Source organism: Megalopta genalis, chromosome 9, assembly GCF_051020955.1.
Source record: "Megalopta genalis isolate 19385.01 chromosome 9, iyMegGena1_principal, whole genome shotgun sequence".
In the NCBI taxonomy this organism is placed as follows: Eukaryota; Metazoa; Arthropoda; class Insecta; order Hymenoptera; family Halictidae; genus Megalopta; species Megalopta genalis.
In genome coordinates this window covers 1,435,524-1,461,354 of record NC_135021.1, presented here as the reverse complement: position 1 = coordinate 1,461,354, position 25,831 = coordinate 1,435,524, and positions in this window count along the sequence as shown.

Here is a 25,831-nt window from a genome sequence, read left to right as displayed (position 1 = left end):
GTTAGCTAAGCCAGATTCTCGTATTTAAGAAAATCTAATGACAGGTTTTTTCAGAAAATTCAAAAAACCGTAAAATCATAAGAGGATAGTGCCATTTTCTGACATTAGATTTCGTTCTAAATGCTTAATCCCTATGTAAAAGTGTTATTTATGCAAGAATATCGTAGTTTGAGGTAAATCTAATTATAGGTTTTTTCAGAAAATTGAAAAGACCTAAAAATCGCTAGCGTAAAGTGCCATTTTCTGACATTAGATTTCGTTCTAAATGCTTAATCTCTATGTAAAAACGTTATTTAAGCAACAATATTGTACCTGGAAGGAAGTCTAAGAATAGGTTTTTACAGACATTTGAAAAAACCGAAAAATCACAAGAGTAAAGTGCCATTTTCTGACATTAGATTTCGTTCTAAATGTTTAATCCCTATGTAAAATCGTTATTGAAGCAAGAATATCGTATTTTGAAGTATATCAATAATGATAGGTCTTTTCAGAAAATTGAAAAAACCGAAAAATCACAAGAGTAAAGTGCCATTTTCTGACATTAGATTTCGTTCTAAATGCTTCATCCCTATGTAAAAACGTTATTTAAGCAAGAATATCGTATTTTGAAGTATATCTATAATGATAGGTTTTTTCAGAAAATTGAAAAAACCGAAAAATCACAAGAGTAAAGTGCCATTTTCTGACATTAGATTTCGTTCTAAATGCTTAATCCCTATGTAAAAACGTTATTTAAGCAAGAATATCGTATTTTGAAGAAAATCTAATGATAGGTTTTTACAGAAAGTTGAAAAAACCGAAAAATCACGAGAGTAAAGCGCCATTTTCTGACGTTACATTTCGTTCTAAATGCTCAATCCCTATATAAAAACGTTATTTAAGCAAGATTATGGTATTTTGCAGAAAATCTAATGATAGGTTTTTTCAGAAAATTGAGAAAACCGAAAAATCACAAGAGTAAAGTGCCATTTTCTGACATTAGATTTCGTTCTAAATGCTTCATCCCTATGTAAAAACGTTATGTAAGCAAGAATATCGTATCTTGAAGTATATCTATAATGATAGGTTTTTTCAGAAAATTGAAAAAACCGTAAAATCACAAGAGTATAGTGCCATTTTCTGACATTAGATTTCGTTCTAAATGCTTCATCCCTATGTAAAAACGTTATTTAAGCAATAATATCGTATTTTGAAGAAAATCTAATGATAGGTTTTTACAGAAATTTGAAAAAACCGAAAAATCACTACAGTAAACCGCCATTTTCTCACTTTAGATTCCGTTCTAAATACTTAGTTCTAATGTAAAATCGTTAGCTAAGCTAGATTCTCGTATTTAAGAAAATCTAATAACAGGTTTTTTCAGAAAATTGAAAAAACCGTAAAATCACAAGAGGAAAGTGCCATTTTCTGACATTAGATTTCGTTCTAAATGCTTAATTCCTATGTAAAAGTGTTATTTAAGCAAGAATATCGTAGTTTGAGGTAAATCTAATTATAGGTTTTTTCAGAAAATTGAAAAAACCGAAAAACCGCTAGAGTAAAGTGCCATTTTCTGACATTAGATTTCGTTCTAAATGCTTCATCCCTATGTAAAAACGTTATTGAAGCAAGAATATCGTATTTTGAAGTATATCTAATAATAGGTTCTTTCAGAAAATTGAAAAAACCGTAAAATCACGAGAGTAAAGTTCCATTTTCTGACATTACATTTCGTTCTAAATACTTAGTTCTAATGTAAAATCGTTAGCTAAGCCAGATTCTCGTATTGAAGAAATTCTAATGACAGGTTTTTTCAGAAAATTGAAAAAACCGTAAAATCATAAGAGGAAAGTGCCATTTTCTGACATTAGATTTCGTTCTAAATGCTTAATCCCTATGTAAAAGTGTTATTTAAGCAAGAATATCGTAGTTTGAGGTAAATCTAATTATACGTTTTTTGAGAAAATTGAAAAAACCGAAAAATCGCTAGAGTAAAATGCCATTTTCTGACATTAGATTTCGTTCTAAATGCTTAATCCCTATGTAAAAACGTTATTGAAGCAAGAATATCGTATTTTGAAGTATATCTAATGATAGGTTCTTTCAGAAAATTCAAAAAACCGTAAAATCACGAGAGTAAAGTTCCATTTTCTGACATTAGATTTCGTTCTAAATGCTTAATCCCTATATAAAAACGTTATTTAAGCAAGATTATGGTATTTTGAAGAAAATCTAATGATAGGTTTTTTCAGAAAATTGAGAAAACCGAAAAATCACAAGAGTAAACTGCCATTTTCTGACATTAGATTCCGTTCTAAATGCTCCATCCCTATGTAAAAACGTTATGTAAGCAAGAATATCGTATTTTGAAGTATATCTATAATGATACGTTTTTTCAGAAAATTGAAAAAACCGTAAGATCACAAGAGTAAAGTGCCATTTTCTGACATTAGATTTCGTTCTAAATGCTTCATCCCTATGTAAAAACGTTATTTAAGCAAGAATATCGTATTTTGAAGTATATCTATAATGATAGGTTTTTTCAGAAAATTGAAAAAACCGAAAAATCACAAGAGTAAAGTGCCATTTTCTGACAGTAGATTTCGTTCTAAATGCTTCATCCCTATGTAGAAACGTTATTTAAGCAAGAATATCGTATTTTGAAGTATATCTATAATGATAGGTTTTTTCAGAAAATTGAAAAAACCTTAAAATCACAAGAGTAAAGTGCCATTTTCTGACATTAGATTTCGTTCTAAATGCTCAATCCCTATATAAAAACATTATTTTAGCAAGAATATCGTATTTTGAAGTATATCAATAATGATAGGTTTTTTCAGAAAATTGAAAAAACCGAAAAATCACTAGAGTAAAGTGCCATTTTCTGACATTATATTTCGTTCTAAATGCTTAATCCCTATGTAAAAACGTTATTGAAGCAAGAATATCGTATTTTGAAGTATATCTAATAATAGGTTCTTTCAGAAAATTGAAAAAACCGTAAAATCACGAGAGTAAAGTTCCATTTTCTGACATTAGATTTCGTTCTAAATGCTTAATCCCTATATAAAAACGTTATTTAAGCAAGATTATGGTATTTTGAAGAAAATCTAATGATAGGTTTTTTCAGAAAATTGAGAAAGATTTGGATCTGAAAGTCTACCAAATGCTCAAAGAGAAGAACGAAACGAACCTGATTGCTGTAACAATGAAGTTTTTGCATAATAAGCTTAAGAAATTAATCAAAAAGATTTCCAAATATGATGATTTGTGTTGGGACAAAAGGTTGGACAGAAGAGCAGGTTGCAAGACCGAGATTGCAGAATCTAAAGCCTACGTCAATGTTAGAAAAATAATATACACTTCGAAAGTTTGATTTCTAAGGAGTTCCTGTGCTTAGAGGCAAATTGAAAGGTCGAACCTAGAAGCTATACGAAAAGACTCAAAAACTTATATGCGGAACCTATACATAAACAAGTATATCGCTCAGCAACGTTTACTGCAACAATTGTAGATATTTTCGTAAACCAACAAATAGTCTCACTGTTTATTTCGGAATTGTATCGCGAGTTCCTGAATCCAGTCAAATTAGAAGAATTTTTATACTCTTACAAATTTTCATAGATTTTACAAGATTGCAAATTTTCATTGTACAACTATCATAGGAGAAACATTATATGAAAACATTGAGAAATGCTAATAAAAACGATATAATTAACAAGTTGACATATGGTGGATTAACACGTAAAGATAAAGAAAAGCCTTTTTAGCTGACGAAAAAGACAAAAGAAGGGAAAGATATTGCCGTTATTACGAAACTCTCGTTACGAGAGTTTCCATCCACAGCAGCAAACCTTACCTGGATACTGAAATTACTATAGCTGAAGAAGAAAAAAGTGACAATATTATATTGCCACTCCGCGATATTAATTACCCTTCGGGTTGTAATGCTGAGTCCGCTGCGCGACAGAGTGGACCAATATTTTTGTCCGTTTGATTAGAACGGGACAAATATTTGGTTTAGAATGTGTCACTAAACAAGGATGAACTGAAACTGACGACTGCTTGAAGACTAAGGTGATGCTGACTATCGAGTGAAGACTGGCCTTTGCCTCGGGTTTGAGCTTATATACTGGTTCGTGGATCGAATACTGGAAATTGAGTGGACATTGATGCGATGGAAGGGGATGCGGAGATGACGTAGCACGCAGTACCGCAGGTAGCAAAAACCCTGGACGGCGACCGAAGCGATGCGTACTAGCCCGTCATAAAAAATGCTGCCTATGAAGGCGTACCTTGTTTAAAGGGTGTAAATGGTTTCATTGCCGGAAGGAAAGTTATGGCATCTACGACCCTAGAAACCTAACGGACGCTACCTTTTGTCAATGGCACCTCGCTTGTTGACGGACGGGCAACTCGCCTCGTTGAGTCGGAGTTTTCCCGTCAATAAATGTTTTTTCTTCTTTTGGGGAGGTGGAAGGAAAAGGGAATTCGTCCCAGAGAAAGCTGAGCCGATGCGGCCCGAAATTCCGTGGAAGGACGGAACAAATATTACAGGTACAGAGCTTCGAGCAGGAGGCAGAGCTGGAGGCAGCTATTGCCGGCCATATAACTACATCATTTGTTTGGACAAAGATAAAAGAATACCTATCTCACTCTAACCCAGGATCGAACAAAGAAGCTCATAATCCTGTCCTTGTATACAATTTTTCTATTAATTTTTAAATTCCTACTAAATTCCTCACCTATACATTTCTACCTTTTTGCCACAACCTGCATTTTTCTTATGTATCTACGCGAAATTAAGAAACTCTTATTGTTATATTTTCTGAACGAATTAAAACATGGATACATTAATTAAGCTTGTACCCATGTATCTCGGACCAGTGCTCTCGTGACCCTGTGCATTAAGAAGTACATGGGTTAATACACGGATATATTAACTATACGTGCATACGTGCATTTAGGGTCCGGTTAAATAGGTAATGTTCATAGTTCCCATTTTTTCACATAAGAGCATTTTCTCTAGAGACATAGTTCTATTCATTATTTCACTAGGATTATAGGGGGTCTTAAGGGTATTAAAAATTCCCACATCTCTAATTTTTCTATCCTCGTCAAGATTTGGAAAAACAGAAGGTAATTTCTGAATTGTTTCAATTAATTTACCTATACCATTTTTATTACCAACTTTTAACATATTGCTTTGCTCTAAAAGGGGTACTTTGACGCGATCAAAAATTAATTATACTTTAAAACAACAACAGAAAACAAATAAATACTTGAATGATATATAAGATTTTATGGTTTATTTTACGATGCTATGAACTATAAAATAACAGTGTTAATTTTGTTTCAAATGCTGTTTATTTAGGTTTTAACCGCTATCTTTCTGTATTCCTCTTTTTTAAAGATTGCTCGACGGTGTGCAGGATTCTTACCAAACGGGATTGCCTGGAACAAAAATTCAAAAGATGCTTAAAACTAAGATATATGTACATCGAACATTCCCATTTTTGTGAAAATTATCAAAATGACTGCTGTTTGTGTCTGACTTATCGAATTTGTACGAAAAATTTCTATGTTTTTTTTCTTCATAATTTCTAAAATTATTAGAAATTAGAAAGACACGGATCGTCAGTGTCTAATATATATATTATACTAAAGGCATCTGCAAAATTTCGAGGTAATCGGTTGATCTAATCTCGAGATATTTTGCACACCGTTTTTAAAAACATTGTTTTAAGAGAAACGTGTTTAAAGTTTCCGAACGTAATTTTTCATATGTTAACACTACGGCGCGCACGTGTACGTGAATCAGCTATAGGCTTCTTATTTATAAAAGCAATTTTTTTAAAAGGCTGGAATATTTTGTAGTTTATTTTTAACATTTCAAACGAACTGCTACGTTAGACAAGAAAAATTCGATTTTTTTTTTCAATTTCAAAGTGTTCAGGTCCCTTAATATATCTAACATTTCGTTTTGAAGATGATGCGACGAGGCAAAAGTTCAAATATGATGCGGCAAGGACAGAGGTCGAGGATGAGTCAAGGGTGAAATCAGTAATTTCAATGACAATAATAAAAATCGTCTGCACGTTTATTCATTATTAGAGGTCGTTTGCAGACCATTTGTAGGAAATGTAGAAATAGGGATTACATGTAGGGTTATGTCAAAGTTATGTCAATTATTAAATTAGCAATAGTATATATGTATGGGTAATAAAAACAAAAAACTTGATTAATTCATCAAATGTTTGTTGTAATATGTGCCTTTTCTGCAGAATCTCTTGCTATCCCTGCTGCCCGACAACGCATTCTCGTCTAGGCCTTGTAAACACAACACGTCAGAAATGTACCGTGTACACCTACAAAAACATATTTCAAGTGTCTTAAAGATGTTTCGAAACAGACGCCTTTAAATAATCTTGTTTCGGGCGTCGTTTCAACGTCTGGAATAAGATGTCTTAAAGAAGTCTATTTGAGCTCGTAAGACGTTTAGACTTGAAATGGACGTGTTAGACGCTAGGGAACCAGACCAATCGAAAATACACGTATAGAGCGCAAGTTAGTCGGACAGAGAGGATATGCGCTTATAGAGAACTGGACTGGCAAAGCGAGCTGTTCGCTCCCTGCCGAATTTCATATCTACAATTTTACGAATTGCTTGCTAGTTGCGTCTTTCCTCTGCAGTTTAGAAAAATGTAACACTGGGGTTCGCGTCGGTGAAGGTGGAAAAAAAGCGTTATTTTTCCCAATATATAAACTTTATTCAAACTCTATCTTAACTTATCGGTGGACGAATTAACAATTAAAATCTATTATTATAAACAAATATTTCGGAGAGACTACTCAAATAATCTTTAAAAAATTAACAAAAATAAATTATCCTGTTCTATATAACAAAATTAACATATTATTGTGGGAGAAAGCCCTTCCTTGTAGGTATCGTTAATAGCCTGTTCCATTTGCATCATCAAATCGCTTAGTTAACATCACGTGATTGCAATTCCCGTTATTAACATGATGGATCCTTTCAAACAGTGGAGAAGTCGATGATAAAATGATCGGAATATTTTCAAATTTGGCTAAAATTATCGCCATATCTCGAGCATTGTATGTATATAATTTCCTGTTCTTATTTTTGAAAGACGAATCATGCTCTTCATCGACAATAATTAACTTTATGTTTTTATAAGGTCAAAAAGGCTCAAGGAAGAAATAACTGTTTCCACTATTAAATGATTTCGATGAATTTCAGGTGTTTTCACAAGCAGAAAAATCAAGAGCGAGCTCGTGGATTATAAAATTAATTGCTCCTTTAACCAATTGTTTTGGCAAAGATTGCTACGGCCTGCATGTTTGCTGTGCTTCTTCAATTTCACGTTTTCGAACTACAAAAGGAATTACATTGGTTACTTGTACCACTTCTTCTATGTTCTTGCTATTTCTCGGGCTATCAAGATATTCTCTAGCTAACTCCTCTTTTATCTAGAAGATCCCAGAGAGCTTGTTGCTATTTTTACTACCTCCTTTGCTCTTACTCTGATTACTAGTACACTTACGGGTTTTTCTCTTAGGATCATTTTTTTTTGTGAACTATCCCAATCTTGTCTTTGGCCCGTTTCTACTAAGAAAGCAAAGGAGCTTTTTTAATTTTTTTTTACTTTTTTATATAGTATATTAAGTATCGCATTCGGCGAGCTATTTTTTATAAGATTATTTAAATAATCTGTTTTATTTCCTGCCTTATCAAAGCAAAGATCATGCAACTTTTCAAAAGTATGGCAAGTACCAAGTCCTCCTCCATATAAAATCTTAGATAAATCCTTTGGCATAAAAAGCTCTTTCTCAGCTAAGAAATGATTTAAAAATGATTCTTTATTAAAACAAGATTTATGGAAATTTCTTAAAATGGAAGTAGCATTATCTCCTGTCATGGATAATATGTTAGATAAATTGCATGGCTTAAAGCCTGCTTTATGGAAATCATTTAAAAGTTGTGTTTTGTTTCCATTCCCATCAAAACAGATATCATGAAAATCTTTTAAAGCAGAACAAATCTTAGTTGCTGCTCCATGCAATATTTTAGATAAATTTTTTGGTGTAAAACCTTTCTTCTCAATTAAGAAACGATTCAAATACTTTTTTGTTTCGTTTATAAAACAAAAATCATGAAATTCTTTTAAACTATTCGCTGCCGCACTCAATATACCACATAAATCGCACGGCCTAAAACCCACATTGTAAAAATCCTTTAAAAGCTGTGTTTCCTTTCTTTTCTTATTAAAAGAAATATTATGCAGTTGTTTCAAAGTAAAAGAAGCACGAGCTCCTGTTCCACATAGTATAGAGGATAAGTTACTTGGTCTAAAACCTGCGTTGTAGATGTCCTCTAAAAGCTCTGTTCTTTGTCCTTTGCTATTAAAACAAACGCTGTGCAACTCTTGAAAAGCACCTTTAGCCTTGCCTCCTGCTCTACTTAATATGCTAGACAAGTTATGCAACGTAAAGTTACTTCCCTCATCACCGACCCCTTCAATAAAATGTTTCAAACGCTGTGTTTGATTTCCTCTTGCATCAAACCAAGAGTCATATAAATCTTTAAAAGCTTCTGCAGCGTTAGCTCCTGCACCATTCAAAATACTGGACATATTAGACAGATTTATCTTCTCGTTTTCTAAAGTTTTTATATATAGTCTTTTGTTTCCTTCCTCATCAAACCAAAGATCATATAAATTTGTAAAAGTTTCAGGAGCTTTAGCTCTTGCTCCATGTAAAATACTGGAAATATTAGATAGACGTATCCCTTCCTTTTCTAACGTTTTGAAATATTGTGTTTTACCTCCTTCTTCATTAAACCAAAGATCATATAAGCCTTTAAAAGCTTCTGCAGCATTAGCTCCTGCTACATTCAAAATACTGGAAATATTAGTTAGATTTATTCCTTCTTTCTCCAGAGTTTTTAAACATTGTGTTTTACTTCCTTCTTCATCAAACCAAAGGATATGTAAGTCTTTAAAGGCTTTTGCAGCGTTAGCTCCTGCTCCACTTAAAATACTAGAAATATTACTTAGATTTATCTCCTCTCTCTCTAAAGTTTCTAGATATTGTGTTTTACTTCCTTCTTCATCGAACAAAAGGTCGTATAGGTCTTTAAAGGCTTTTGCAGCGTTAGCTCCTGCTCCACTCAAAATACTGGAAATATTACTTTGATTTATCTCTTCTTTGTCTAGAGTTTTTAGATATTGTGTTTTACTTCCTTCTTCATCAAACCATAGGTCATATAGGTCTTTAAAGGCTTTTGCAGCGTTAGCTCCTGTCACATGCAAAATACTCGACATAGTAGCTAAATTTATTCTTTCCTTCTTTAGTACCTCCAGACATATTTTCCCTTCTCCCTTAATTAAGAAACTTAAAAATTGATAAAATGCAGATATTCCTTCTCTGCCAACTACACTTCTGGCAAATTTGATTTCTTCATCAATATTTTCTACAATTTCCTGATAACTAGACCTATTATATTTTATATCTCCCAACAAATTTTCCATTATTCCCTTAGTAATAGGGCCAAATTCATGAGATTCTAACCAACGTAACGCTATTTCATGTAATTCTTCGCAATTATATGGAACATTACCCTCATCTATCCCATTTCTAATAACACTGTTCAATGCTTCCTTGTCACACTGATTAACTGCAAATATTAGTCTATCTAAAAATTTCTCTTTTATTTCTTTTTCACCCTCGCCAGAAAGTCTTCCTTCTTCTTTTTCTTTCTGCCAAAAAGGTGGCAGCTTTAACAAATTTAAAAGCCTTGTCATTTCTTTTTGCGAAAATTGATAAAGACCATTCTCATTTATACAAAAACAATCGTTAAAAATCTTATATCCTTTTTTTTTAATATTTATGTTATTGAATTGTAAAGGATAGAAATTTTTAGATCGTTCATATTTGAATTTCTTTTCTTCTGTAAGATTTAGGTCTGCATTAGTATAGATGACAAAATATTTTATATTTTCATCCTTTTCTAATTTTTCAATGAAAAGAGCGAAGCACTTATTCACAGAAAATGTATTCTTTTTCTCCTGCCGTTTAGAAGGAAATAACTGATAATAACCAATACTATTATTTGCATTGTGAGGCTTTATACAAGTAATGCTATCTTTATAATTGATAGTGACGTCAACAGATATGCCATAGTTTCTTTCCTCAAAATTGATGAGAAACATGTTTTTACGCAAGAACATATTGTGTAAGAAGGACATTAATAAATTGGATCCATATGTAATTTCAGATATATAACTTCCAAGTTTTCCATCTTTTTCTGAAGCTATTAAATCACGTAACACAATTTTTTGTAATGCTACATAACCGTCGTGAACTTTACTATTTTTTCCCATTTCACTTTTGATAATGCTGTTCAATTCTTCTCTATTAGGTTGATTAACTGCAAATACTAATTTATCCAAAAATGCTTCTTTTATTTCTTTCCGGGAATATTTCCTATCTTTTATTACTGTCTGCATAGCGGACGAAAATTCTAATCGCTTTAAAAGTTCATCTCTTATTATTTTATCTCGCGCAAATTGATAAAAACCACGCCCTTGTAGATTATCATTTGTAAAGAAAAAGTCTCTTAATATGATATCACGTTCTTCCATGCTATCAAATTTAAACGGATAAAAGTTTTTAAATCGTCCCCTTTTTAATCTGTTTCCTTTCGCAAGATTCAAGCTTGAATTAGTATAGATAACAAGGTATTCTATATCATTTGATAAATCATCTGTCTTAGAGATTAGATGTTTAACAAAACTATTAAGGTAATTATTCATGGAGAAACTTCGATTTTCTTTAGTAAATAATCTGGCATAACTAATATTATTATCTGTATAATATTTGTCTACATTTTCAATTTTTAGATGGATAGACTTCTTCTCGTAGCAAAGAACAATGTTACTAAACTTATCAATATCAGACTTTTCAAACGCTAACGATAATGAAGGATATTTATGTTTATATATGGACTTCCTTAGTAAGCAAAGAATCGACAAGTCTAATTGATACATAAGTCCAATCAATTGATGAGGAATACGTTGATAAGCATTACTCAATCCATCCCGTCTAGATCCATCTTGTAAATCGTGCCCACTTTTTGGTACCTTACTATCTTTGTCCACCATTTTTCCTTCAATTTCAGGACTTCCGCATAGAACATTTTTCAACTTTAGATTTCTTACTTCTGGACCGGAACCCATATTTCCAATGTCTTCTGCAGTAAATTCAATGTGTGGAATATATTCACAAAGTTTTCATATCCTTCTTTTACAGCATTACCCAAACATGAGCCTTTCTTCGACTGATTAACTTGTTGCGCATATTGCTTGCAACTTTCCCGTAAAGACTTTATACTGAATCCTCTACTACCTGTAATCAGATCCTCAAAACAAAAAGAAAAAAAGAAAAAAAGAAAAAAAGAAAAAAAGAAAAAGAAAACAATCTACTTTACCCGCAGCAGCTCCTATCTAAAGTCTTCAGGCAATTTCTTTCTTAATGTTTCCAAAGGTTGATTAAGCTTCTCTTGTTTCTGTTTATCCTTTACATTTTTTATCTAACTAAAAATGAAAATCGTTTCTTTAATAACAAATCATTTTAGAGCAGCAGCATCAGATGATAGATCTGGTAATCCATTTAATCCAAACATATCAAATCTACTATATTAACCAGCAGCAAAAATGATTAAAGATTATAATTAAAGGCATTATTTTATGTCGGATAATATCACTTTAATTAGTATATACTTTCATATATTTTATCATTATCGTTTTAAATCAAAACAACTACCGTGAGAACTGTTTCTAGATCAAGATTTAGAAAGGTTTTAACTATTTGTATTATTCTGCCTCCGTTGCTCTCTCTCTCTCTCTCTCTCTCTCTCTCTCTCTCTCTCTCTCTCTCTCTCTCTCTTCGATGATTAGAGGAGCTTGCCAGAGACAAATATTATCTGAAGCAGAACTACATACTAAAGGAGACGATAAAGATTATTCCAACGGCGAGGGAGAAAGAGTACTGAGAAATTTCTTTGAAATTCTTTTTAATCTCTTTGAAGTAGATTTGGATCTGAAAGTCTACCAAATGCTCAAAGAGAAGAACGAAACGAACCTGATTGCTGTAACAATGAAGTTTTTGCATAATAAGCTTAAGAAATTAATCAAAAAGATTTCCAAATATGATGATTTGTGTTGGGACAAAAGGTTGGACAGAAGAGCAGGTTGCAAGACCGAGATTGCAGAATCTAAAGCCTACGTCAATGTTAGAAAAATAATATACACTTCGAAAGTTTGATTTCTAAGGAGTTCCTGTGCTTAGAGGCAAATTGAAAGGTCGAACCTAGAAGCTATACGAAAAGACTCAAAAACTTATATGCGGAACCTATACATAAACAAGTATATCGCTCAGCAACGTTTACTGCAACAATTGTAGATATTTTCGTAAACCAACAAATAGTCTCACTGTTTATTTCGGAATTGTATCGCGAGTTCCTGAATCCAGTCAAATTAGAAGAATTTTTATACTCTTACAAATTTTCATAGATTTTACAAGATTGCAAATTTTCATTGTACAACTATCATAGGAGAAACATTATATGAAAACATTGAGAAATGCTAATAAAAACGATATAATTAACAAGTTGACATATGGTGGATTAACACGTAAAGATAAAGAAAAGCCTTTTTAGCTGACGAAAAAGACAAAAGAAGGGAAAGATATTGCCGTTATTACGAAACTCTCGTTACGAGAGTTTCCATCCACAGCAGCAAACCTTACCTGGATACTGAAATTACTATAGCTGAAGAAGAAAAAAGTGACAATATTATATTGCCACTCCGCGATATTAATTACCCTTCGGGTTGTAATGCTGAGTCCGCTGCGCGACAGAGTGGACCAATATTTTTGTCCGTTTGATTAGAACGGGACAAATATTTGGTTTAGAATGTGTCACTAAACAAGGATGAACTGAAACTGACGACTGCTTGAAGACTAAGGTGATGCTGACTATCGAGTGAAGACTGGCCTTTGCCTCGGGTTTGAGCTTATATACTGGTTCGTGGATCGAATACTGGAAATTGAGTGGACATTGATGCGATGGAAGGGGATGCGGAGATGACGTAGCACGCAGTACCGCAGGTAGCAAAAACCCTGGACGGCGACCGAAGCGATGCGTACTAGCCCGTCATAAAAAATGCTGCCTATGAAGGCGTACCTTGTTTAAAGGGTGTAAATGGTTTCATTGCCGGAAGGAAAGTTATGGCATCTACGACCCTAGAAACCTAACGGACGCTACCTTTTGTCAATGGCACCTCGCTTGTTGACGGACGGGCAACTCGCCTCGTTGAGTCGGAGTTTTCCCGTCAATAAATGTTTTTTCTTCTTTTGGGGAGGTGGAAGGAAAAGGGAATTCGTCCCAGAGAAAGCTGAGCCGATGCGGCCCGAAATTCCGTGGAAGGACGGAACAAATATTACAGGTACAGAGCTTCGAGCAGGAGGCAGAGCTGGAGGCAGCTATTGCCGGCCATATAACTACATCATTTGTTTGGACAAAGATAAAAGAATACCTATCTCACTCTAACCCAGGATCGAACAAAGAAGCTCATAATCCTGTCCTTGTATACAATTTTTCTATTAATTTTTAAATTCCTACTAAATTCCTCACCTATACATTTCTACCTTTTTGCCACAACCTGCATTTTTCTTATGTATCTACGCGAAATTAAGAAACTCTTATTGTTATATTTTCTGAACGAATTAAAACATGGATACATTAATTAAGCTTGTACCCATGTATCTCGGACCAGTGCTCTCGTGACCCTGTGCATTAAGAAGTACATGGGTTAATACACGGATATATTAACTATACGTGCATACGTGCATTTAGGGTCCGGTTAAATAGGTAATGTTCATAGTTCCCATTTTTTCACATAAGAGCATTTTCTCTAGAGACATAGTTCTATTCATTATTTCACTAGGATTATAGGGGGTCTTAAGGGTATTAAAAATTCCCACATCTCTAATTTTTCTATCCTCGTCAAGATTTGGAAAAACAGAAGGTAATTTCTGAATTGTTTCAATTAATTTACCTATACCATTTTTATTACCAACTTTTAACATATTGCTTTGCTCTAAAAGGGGTACTTTGACGCGATCAAAAATTAATTATACTTTAAAACAACAACAGAAAACAAATAAATACTTGAATGATATATAAGATTTTATGGTTTATTTTACGATGCTATGAACTATAAAATAACAGTGTTAATTTTGTTAAATGCTGTTTATTTAGGTTTTAACCGCTATCTTTCTGTATTCCTCTTTTTTAAAGATTGCTCGACGGTGTGCAGGATTCTTACCAAACGGGATTGCCTGGAACAAAAATTCAAAAGATGCTTAAAACTAAGATATATGTACATCGAACATTCCCATTTTTGTGAAAATTATCAAAATGACTGCTGTTTGTGTCTGACTTATCGAATTTGTACGAAAAATTTCTATGTTTTTTTTCTTCATAATTTCTAAAATTATTAGAAATTAGAAAGACACGGATCGTCAGTGTCTAATATATATATATATATATTATACTAAAGGCATCTGCAAAATTTCGAGGTAATCGGTTGATCTAATCTCGAGATATTTTGCACACCGTTTTTAAAAACATTGTTTTAAGAGAAACGTGTTTAAAGTTTCCGAACGTAATTTTTCATATGTTAACACTACGGCGCGCACGTGTACGTGAATCAGCTATAGGCTTCTTATTTATAAAAGCAATTTTTTTAAAAGGCTGGAATATTTTGTAGTTTATTTTTAACATTTCAAACGAACTGCTACGTTAGACAAGAAAAATTCGATTTTTTTTTTCAATTTCAAAGTGTTCAGGTCCCTTAATATATCTAACATTTCGTTTTGAAGATGATGCGACGAGGCAAAAGTTCAAATATGATGCGGCAAGGACAGAGGTCGAGGATGAGTCAAGGGTGAAATCAGTAATTTCAATGACAATAATAAAAATCGTCTGCACGTTTATTCATTATTAGAGGTCGTTTGCAGACCATTTGTAGGAAATGTAGAAATAGGGATTACATGTAGGGTTATGTCAAAGTTATGTCAATTATTAAATTAGCAATAGTATATATGTATGGGTAATAAAAACAAAAAACTTGATTAATTCATCAAATGTTTGTTGTAATATGTGCCTTTTCTGCAGAATCTCTTGCTATCCCTGCTGCCCGACAACGCATTCTCGTCTAGGCCTTGTAAACACAACACGTCAGAAATGTACCGTGTACACCTACAAAAACATATTTCAAGTGTCTTAAAGATGTTTCGAAACAGACGCCTTTAAATAATCTTGTTTCGGGCGTCGTTTCAACGTCTGGAATAAGATGTCTTAAAGAAGTCTATTTGAGCTCGTAAGACGTTTAGACTTGAAATGGACGTGTTAGACGCTAGGGAACCAGACCAATCGAAAATACACGTATAGAGCGCAAGTTAGTCGGACAGAGAGGATATGCGCTTATAGAGAACTGGACTGGCAAAGCGAGCTGTTCGCTCCCTGCCGAATTTCATATCTACAATTTTACGAATTGCTTGCTAGTTGCGTCTTTCCTCTGCAGTTTAGAAAAATGTAACACTGGGGTTCGCGTCGGTGAAGGTGGAAAAAAAGCGTTATTTTTCCCAATATATAAACTTTATTCAAACTCTATCTTAACTTATCGGTGGACGAATTAACAATTAAAATCTATTATTATAAACAAATATTTCGGAGAGACTACTCAAATAATCTTTAAAAAATTAACAAAAATAAATTATCCTGTTCTATATAACAAAATTAACATATTATTGTGGGAGAAAGCCCTTCCTTGTAGGTATCGTTAATAGCCTGTTCCATTTGCATCATCAAATCGCTTAGTTAACATCACGTGATTGCAATTCCCGTTATTAACATGATGGATCCTTTCAAACAGTGGAGAAGTCGATGATAAAATGATCGGAATATTTTCAAATTTGGCTAAAATTATCGCCATATCTCGAGCATTGTATGTATATAATTTCCTGTTCTTATTTTTGAAAGACGAATCATGCTCTTCATCGACAATAATTAACTTTATGTTTTTATAAGGTCAAAAAGGCTCAAGGAAGAAATAACTGTTTCCACTATTAAATGATTTCGATGAATTTCAGGTGTTTTCACAAGCAGAAAAATCAAGAGCGAGCTCGTGGATTATAAAATTAATTGCTCCTTTAACCAATTGTTTTGGCAAAGATTGCTACGGCCTGCATGTTTGCTGTGCTTCTTCAATTTCACGTTTTCGAACTACAAAAGGAATTACATTGGTTACTTGTACCACTTCTTCTATGTTCTTGCTATTTCTCGGGCTATCAAGATATTCTCTAGCTAACTCCTCTTTTATCTAGAAGATCCCAGAGAGCTTGTTGCTATTTTTACTACCTCCTTTGCTCTTACTCTGATTACTAGTACACTTACGGGTTTTTCTCTTAGGATCATTTTTTTTTGTGAACTATCCCAATCTTGTCTTTGGCCCGTTTCTACTAAGAAAGCAAAGGAGCTTTTTTAATTTTTTTTTACTTTTTTATATAGTATATTAAGTATCGCATTCGGCGAGCTATTTTTTATAAGATTATTTAAATAATCTGTTTTATTTCCTGCCTTATCAAAGCAAAGATCATGCAACTTTTCAAAAGTATGGCAAGTACCAAGTCCTCCTCCATATAAAATCTTAGATAAATCCTTTGGCATAAAAAGCTCTTTCTCAGCTAAGAAATGATTTAAAAATGATTCTTTATTAAAACAAGATTTATGGAAATTTCTTAAAATGGAAGTAGCATTATCTCCTGTCATGGATAATATGTTAGATAAATTGCATGGCTTAAAGCCTGCTTTATGGAAATCATTTAAAAGTTGTGTTTTGTTTCCATTCCCATCAAAACAGATATCATGAAAATCTTTTAAAGCAGAACAAATCTTAGTTGCTGCTCCATGCAATATTTTAGATAAATTTTTTGGTGTAAAACCTTTCTTCTCAATTAAGAAACGATTCAAATACTTTTTTGTTTCGTTTATAAAACAAAAATCATGAAATTCTTTTAAACTATTCGCTGCCGCACTCAATATACCACATAAATCGCACGGCCTAAAACCCACATTGTAAAAATCCTTTAAAAGCTGTGTTTCCTTTCTTTTCTTATTAAAAGAAATATTATGCAGTTGTTTCAAAGTAAAAGAAGCACGAGCTCCTGTTCCACATAGTATAGAGGATAAGTTACTTGGTCTAAAACCTGCGTTGTAGAAGTCCTCTAAAAGCTCTGTTCTTTGTCCTTTGCTATTAAAACAAACGCTGTGCAACTCTTGAAAAGCACCTTTAGCCTTGCCTCCTGCTCTACTTAATATGCTAGACAAGTTATGCAACGTAAAGTTACTTCCCTCATCACCGACCCCTTCAATAAAATGTTTCAAACGCTGTGTTTGATTTCCTCTTGCATCAAACCAAGAGTCATATAAATCTTTAAAAGCTTCTGCAGCGTTAGCTCCTGCACCATTCAAAATACTGGACATATTAGACAGATTTATCTTCTCGTTTTCTAAAGTTTTTATATATAGTCTTTTGTTTCCTTCCTCATCAAACCAAAGATCATATAAATTTGTAAAAGTTTCAGGAGCTTTAGCTCTTGCTCCATGTAAAATACTGGAAATATTAGATAGACGTATCCCTTCCTTTTCTAACGTTTTGAAATATTGTGTTTTACCTCCTTCTTCATTAAACCAAAGATCATATAAGCCTTTAAAAGCTTCTGCAGCATTAGCTCCTGCTACATTCAAAATACTGGAAATATTAGTTAGATTTATTCCTTCTTTCTCCAGAGTTTTTAAACATTGTGTTTTACTTCCTTCTTCATCAAACCAAAGGATATGTAAGTCTTTAAAGGCTTTTGCAGCGTTAGCTCCTGCTCCACTTAAAATACTAGAAATATTACTTAGATTTATCTCCTCTCTCTCTAAAGTTTCTAGATATTGTGTTTTACTTCCTTCTTCATCGAACAAAAGGTCGTATAGGTCTTTAAAGGCTTTTGCAGCGTTAGCTCCTGCTCCACTCAAAATACTGGAAATATTACTTTGATTTATCTCTTCTTTGTCTAGAGTTTTTAGATATTGTGTTTTACTTCCTTCTTCATCAAACCATAGGTCATATAGGTCTTTAAAGGCTTTTGCAGCGTTAGCTCCTGTCACATGCAAAATACTCGACATAGTAGCTAAATTTATTCTTTCCTTCTTTAGTACCTCCAGACATATTTTCCCTTCTCCCTTAATTAAGAAACTTAAAAATTGATAAAATGCAGATATTCCTTCTCTGCCAACTACACTTCTGGCAAATTTGATTTCTTCATCAATATTTTCTACAATTTCCTGATAACTAGACCTATTATATTTTATATCTCCCAACAAATTTTCCATTATTCCCTTAGTAATAGGGCCAAATTCATGAGATTCTAACCAACGTAACGCTATTTCATGTAATTCTTCGCAATTATATGGAACATTACCCTCATCTATCCCATTTCTAATAACACTGTTCAATGCTTCCTTGTCACACTGATTAACTGCAAATATTAGTCTATCTAAAAATTTCTCTTTTATTTCTTTTTCACCCTCGCCAGAAAGTCTTCCTTCTTCTTTTTCTTTCTGCCAAAAAGGTGGCAGCTTTAACAAATTTAAAAGCCTTGTCATTTCTTTTTGCGAAAATTGATAAAGACCATTCTCATTTATACAAAAACAATCGTTAAAAATCTTATATCCTTTTTTTTTAATATTTATGTTATTGAATTGTAAAGGATAGAAATTTTTAGATCGTTCATATTTGAATTTCTTTTCTTCTGTAAGATTTAGGTCTGCATTAGTATAGATGACAAAATATTTTATATTTTCATCCTTTTCTAATTTTTCAATGAAAAGAGCGAAGCACTTATTCACAGAAAATGTATTCTTTTTCTCCTGCCGTTTAGAAGGAAATAACTGATAATAACCAATACTATTATTTGCATTGTGAGGCTTTATACAAGTAATGCTATCTTTATAATTGATAGTGACGTCAACAGATATGCCATAGTTTCTTTCCTCAAAATTGATGAGAAACATGTTTTTACGCAAGAACATATTGTGTAAGAAGGACATTAATAAATTGGATCCATATGTAATTTCAGATATATAACTTCCAAGTTTTCCATCTTTTTCTGAAGCTATTAAATCACGTAACACAATTTTTTGTAATGCTACATAACCGTCGTGAACTTTACTATTTTTTCCCATTTCACTTTTGATAATGCTGTTCAATTCTTCTCTATTAGGTTGATTAACTGCAAATACTAATTTATCCAAAAATGCTTCTTTTATTTCTTTCCGGGAATATTTCCTATCTTTTATTACTGTCTGCATAGCGGACGAAAATTCTAATCGCTTTAAAAGTTCATCTCTTATTATTTTATCTCGCGCAAATTGATAAAAACCACGCCCTTGTAGATTATCATTTGTAAAGAAAAAGTCTCTTAATATGATATCACGTTCTTCCATGCTATCAAATTTAAACGGATAAAAGTTTTTAAATCGTCCCCTTTTTAATCTGTTTCCTTTCGCAAGATTCAAGCTTGAATTAGTATAGATAACAAGGTATTCTATATCATTTGATAAATCATCTGTCTTAGAGATTAGATGTTTAACAAAACTATTAAGGTAATTATTCATGGAGAAACTTCGATTTTCTTTAGTAAATAATCTGGCATAACTAATATTATTATCTGTATAATATTTGTCTACATTTTCAATTTTTAGATGGATAGACTTCTTCTCGTAGCAAAGAACAATGTTACTAAACTTATCAATATCAGACTTTTCAAACGCTAACGATAATGAAGGATATTTATGTTTATATATGGACTTCCTTAGTAAGCAAAGAATCGACAAGTCTAATTGATACATAAGTCCAATCAATTGATGAGGAATACGTTGATAAGCATTACTCAATCCATCCCGTCTAGATCCATCTTGTAAATCGTGCCCACTTTTTGGTACCTTACTATCTTTGTCCACCATTTTTCCTTCAATTTCAGGACTTCCGCATAGAACATTTTTCAACTTTAGATTTCTTACTTCTGGACCGGAACCCATATTTCCAATGTCTTCTGCAGTAAATTCAATGTGTGGAATATATTCACAAAGTTTTCATATCCTTCTTTTACAGCATTACCCAAACATGAGCCTTTCTTCGACTGATTAACTTGTTGCGCATATTGCTTGCAACTTTCCCGTAAAGACTTTATACTGAATCCTCTACTACCTGTAATCAGATCCTCAAAACAAAAAGAAAAAAAGAAAAAAAGAAAAAAAGAAAAAAAGAAAAAGAAAACAATCTACTTTACCCGCAGCAGCTCCTATCTAAAGTCTTCAGGCAATTTCTTTCTTAATGTTTCCAAAGGTTGATTAAGCTTCTCTTGTTTCTGTTTATCCTTTACATTTTTTATCTAACTAAAAATGAAAATCGTTTCTTTAATAACAAATCATTTTAGAGCAGCAGCATCAGATGATAGATCTGGTAATCCATTTAATCCAAACATATCAAATCTACTATATTAACCAGCAGCAAAAATGATTAAAGATTATAATTAAAGGCATTATTTTATGTCGGATAATATCACTTTAATTAGTATATACTTTCATATATTTTATCATTATCGTTTTAAATCAAAACAACTACCGTGAGAACTGTTTCTAGATCAAGATTTAGAAAGGTTTTAACTATTTGTATTATTCTGCCTCCGTTGCTCTCTCTCTCTCTCCCTCTCTCTCTCTCTCTCTCTCTCTCTCTCTCTCTCTCTCTCTCTCTCTTTCGATGATTAGAGGAGCTTGCCAGAGACAAATATTATCTGAAGCAGAACTACATACTAAAGGAGACGATAAAGATTATTCCAACGGCGAGGGAGAAAGAGTACTGAGAAATTTCTTTGAAATTCTTTTTAATCTCTTTGAAGTAGATTTGGATCTGAAAGTCTACCAAATGCTCAAAGAGAAGAACGAAACGAACCTGATTGCTGTAACAATGAAGTTTTTGCATAATAAGCTTAAGAAATTAATCAAAAAGATTTCCAAATATGATGATTTGTGTTGGGACAAAAGGTTGGACAGAAGAGCAGGTTGCAAGACCGAGATTGCAGAATCTAAAGCCTACGTCAATGTTAGAAAAATAATATACACTTCGAAAGTTTGATTTCTAAGGAGTTCCTGTGCTTAGAGGCAAATTGAAAGGTCGAACCTAGAAGCTATACGAAAAGACTCAAAAACTTATATGCGGAACCTATACATAAACAAGTATATCGCTCAGCAACGTTTACTGCAACAATTGTAGATATTTTCGTAAACCAACAAATAGTCTCACTGTTTATTTCGGAATTGTATCGCGAGTTCCTGAATCCAGTCAAATTAGAAGAATTTTTATACTCTTACAAATTTTCATAGATTTTACAAGATTGCAAATTTTCATTGTACAACTATCATAGGAGAAACATTATATGAAAACATTGAGAAATGCTAATAAAAACGATATAATTAACAAGTTGACATATGGTGGATTAACACGTAAAGATAAAGAAAAGCCTTTTTAGCTGACGAAAAAGACAAAAGAAGGGAAAGATATTGCCGTTATTACGAAACTCTCGTTACGAGAGTTTCCATCCACAGCAGCAAACCTTACCTGGATACTGAAATTACTATAGCTGAAGAAGAAAAAAGTGACAATATTATATTGCCACTCCGCGATATTAATTACCCTTCGGGTTGTAATGCTGAGTCCGCTGCGCGACAGAATGGACCAATATTTTTGTCCGTTTGATTAGAACGGGACAAATATTTGGTTTAGAATGTGTCACTAAACAAGGATGAACTGAAACTGACGACTGCTTGAAGACTAAGGTGATGCTGACTATCGAGTGAAGACTGGCCTTTGCCTCGGGTTTGAGCTTATATACTGGTTCGTGGATCGAATACTGGAAATTGAGTGGACATTGATGCGATGGAAGGGGATGCGGAGATGACGTAGCACGCAGTACCGCAGGTAGCAAAAACCCTGGACGGCGACCGAAGCGATGCGTACTAGCCCGTCATAAAAAATGCTGCCTATGAAGGCGTACCTTGTTTAAAGGGTGTAAATGGTTTCATTGCCGGAAGGAAAGTTATGGCATCTACGACCCTAGAAACCTAACGGACGCTACCTTTTGTCAATGGCACCTCGCTTGTTGACGGACGGGCAACTCGCCTCGTTGAGTCGGAGTTTTCCCGTCAATAAATGTTTTTTCTTCTTTTGGGGAGGTGGAAGGAAAAGGGAATTCGTCCCAGAGAAAGCTGAGCCGATGCGGCCCGAAATTCCGTGGAAGGACGGAACAAATATTACAGGTACAGAGCTTCGAGCAGGAGGCAGAGCTGGAGGCAGCTATTGCCGGCCATATAACTACATCATTTGTTTGGACAAAGATAAAAGAATACCTATCTCACTCTAACCCAGGATCGAACAAAGAAGCTCATAATCCTGTCCTTGTATACAATTTTTCTATTAATTTTTAAATTCCTACTAAATTCCTCACCTATACATTTCTACCTTTTTGCCACAACCTGCATTTTTCTTATGTATCTACGCGAAATTAAGAAACTCTTATTGTTATATTTTCTGAACGAATTAAAACATGGATACATTAATTAAGCTTGTACCCATGTATCTCGGACCAGTGCTCTCGTGACCCTGTGCATTAAGAAGTACATGGGTTAATACACGGATATATTAACTATACGTGCATACGTGCATTTAGGGTCCGGTTAAATAGGTAATGTTCATAGTTCCCATTTTTTCACATAAGAGCATTTTCTCTAGAGACATAGTTCTATTCATTATTTCACTAGGATTATAGGGGGTCTTAAGGGTATTAAAAATTCCCACATCTCTAATTTTTCTATCCTCGTCAAGATTTGGAAAAACAGAAGGTAATTTCTGAATTGTTTCAATTAATTTACCTATACCATTTTTATTACCAACTTTTAACATATTGCTTTGCTCTAAAAGGGGTACTTTGACGCGATCAAAAATTAATTATACTTTAAAACAACAACAGAAAACAAATAAATACTTGAATGATATATAAGATTTTATGGTTTATTTTACGATGCTATGAACTATAAAATAACAGTGTTAATTTTGTTTCAAATGCTGTTTATTTAGGTTTTAACCGCTATCTTTCTGTATTCCTCTTTTTTAAAGATTGCTCGACGGTGTGCAGGATTCTTACCAAACGGGATTGCCTGGAACAAAAATTCAAAAGATGCTTAAAACTAAGATATATGTACATCGAACATTCCCATTTTTGTGAAAATTATCAAAATGACTGCTGTTTGTGTCTGACTTATCGAATTTGTACGAAAAATTTCTATGTTTTTTTTCTTCATAATTTCTAAAATTATTAGAAATTAGAAAGACACGGATCGTCAGTGTCTAATATATATATATATATATTATACTAAAGGCATCTGCAAAATTTCGAGGTAATCGGTTGATCTAATCTCGAGATATTTTGCACACCGTTTTTAAAAACATTGTTTTAAGAGAAACGTGTTTAAAGTTTCCGAACGTAATTTTTCATATGTTAACACTACGGCGCGCACGTGTACGTGAATCAGCTATAGGCTTCTTATTTATAAAAGCAATTTTTTTAAAAGGCTGGAATATTTTGTAGTTTATTTTTAACATTTCAAACGAACTGCTACGTTAGACAAGAAAAATTCGATTTTTTTTTTCAATTTCAAAGTGTTCAGGTCCCTTAATATATCTAACATTTCGTTTTGAAGATGATGCGACGAGGCAAAAGTTCAAATATGATGCGGCAAGGACAGAGGTCGAGGATGAGTCAAGGGTGAAATCAGTAATTTCAATGACAATAATAAAAATCGTCTGCACGTTTATTCATTATTAGAGGTCGTTTGCAGACCATTTGTAGGAAATGTAGAAATAGGGATTACATGTAGGGTTATGTCAAAGTTATGTCAATTATTAAATTAGCAATAGTATATATGTATGGGTAATAAAAACAAAAAACTTGATTAATTCATCAAATGTTTGTTGTAATATGTGCCTTTTCTGCAGAATCTCTTGCTATCCCTGCTGCCCGACAACGCATTCTCGTCTAGGCCTTGTAAACACAACACGTCAGAAATGTACCGTGTACACCTACAAAAACATATTTCAAGTGTCTTAAAGATGTTTCGAAACAGACGCCTTTAAATAATCTTGTTTCGGGCGTCGTTTCAACGTCTGGAATAAGATGTCTTAAAGAAGTCTATTTGAGCTCGTAAGACGTTTAGACTTGAAATGGACGTGTTAGACGCTAGGGAACCAGACCAATCGAAAATACACGTATAGAGCGCAAGTTAGTCGGACAGAGAGGATATGCGCTTATAGAGAACTGGACTGGCAAAGCGAGCTGTTCGCTCCCTGCCGAATTTCATATCTACAATTTTACGAATTGCTTGCTAGTTGCGTCTTTCCTCTGCAGTTTAGAAAAATGTAACACTGGGGTTCGCGTCGGTGAAGGTGGAAAAAAAGCGTTATTTTTCCCAATATATAAACTTTATTCAAACTCTATCTTAACTTATCGGTGGACGAATTAACAATTAAAATCTATTATTATAAACAAATATTTCGGTGAGACTACTCAAATAATCTTTAAAAAATTAACAAAAATAAATTATCCTGTTCTATATAACAAAATTAACATATTATTGTGGGAGAAAGCCCTTCCTTGTAGGTATCGTTAATAGCCTGTTCCATTTGCATCATCAAATCGCTTAGTTAACATCACGTGATTGCAATTCCCGTTATTAACATGATGGATCCTTTCAAACAGTGGAGAAGTCGATGATAAAATGATCGGAATATTTTCAAATTTGGCTAAAATTATCGCCATATCTCGAGCATTGTATGTATATAATTTCCTGTTCTTATTTTTGAAAGACGAATCATGCTCTTCATCGACAATAATTAACTTTATGTTTTTATAAGGTCAAAAAGGCTCAAGGAAGAAATAACTGTTTCCACTATTAAATGATTTCGATGAATTTCAGGTGTTTTCACAAGCAGAAAAATCAAGAGCGAGCTCGTGGATTATAAAATTAATTGCTCCTTTAACCAATTGTTTTGGCAAAGATTGCTACGGCCTGCATGTTTGCTGTGCTTCTTCAATTTCACGTTTTCGAACTACAAAAGGAATTACATTGGTTACTTGTACCACTTCTTCTATGTTCTTGCTATTTCTCGGGCTATCAAGATATTCTCTAGCTAACTCCTCTTTTATCTAGAAGATCCCAGAGAGCTTGTTGCTATTTTTACTACCTCCTTTGCTCTTACTCTGATTACTAGTACACTTACGGGTTTTTCTCTTAGGATCATTTTTTTTTGTGAACTATCCCAATCTTGTCTTTGGCCCGTTTCTACTAAGAAAGCAAAGGAGCTTTTTTAATTTTTTTTTACTTTTTTATATAGTATATTAAGTATCGCATTCGGCGAGCTATTTTTTATAAGATTATTTAAATAATCTGTTTTATTTCCTGCCTTATCAAAGCAAAGATCATGCAACTTTTCAAAAGTATGGCAAGTACCAAGTCCTCCTCCATATAAAATCTTAGATAAATCCTTTGGCATAAAAAGCTCTTTCTCAGCTAAGAAATGATTTAAAAATGATTCTTTATTAAAAC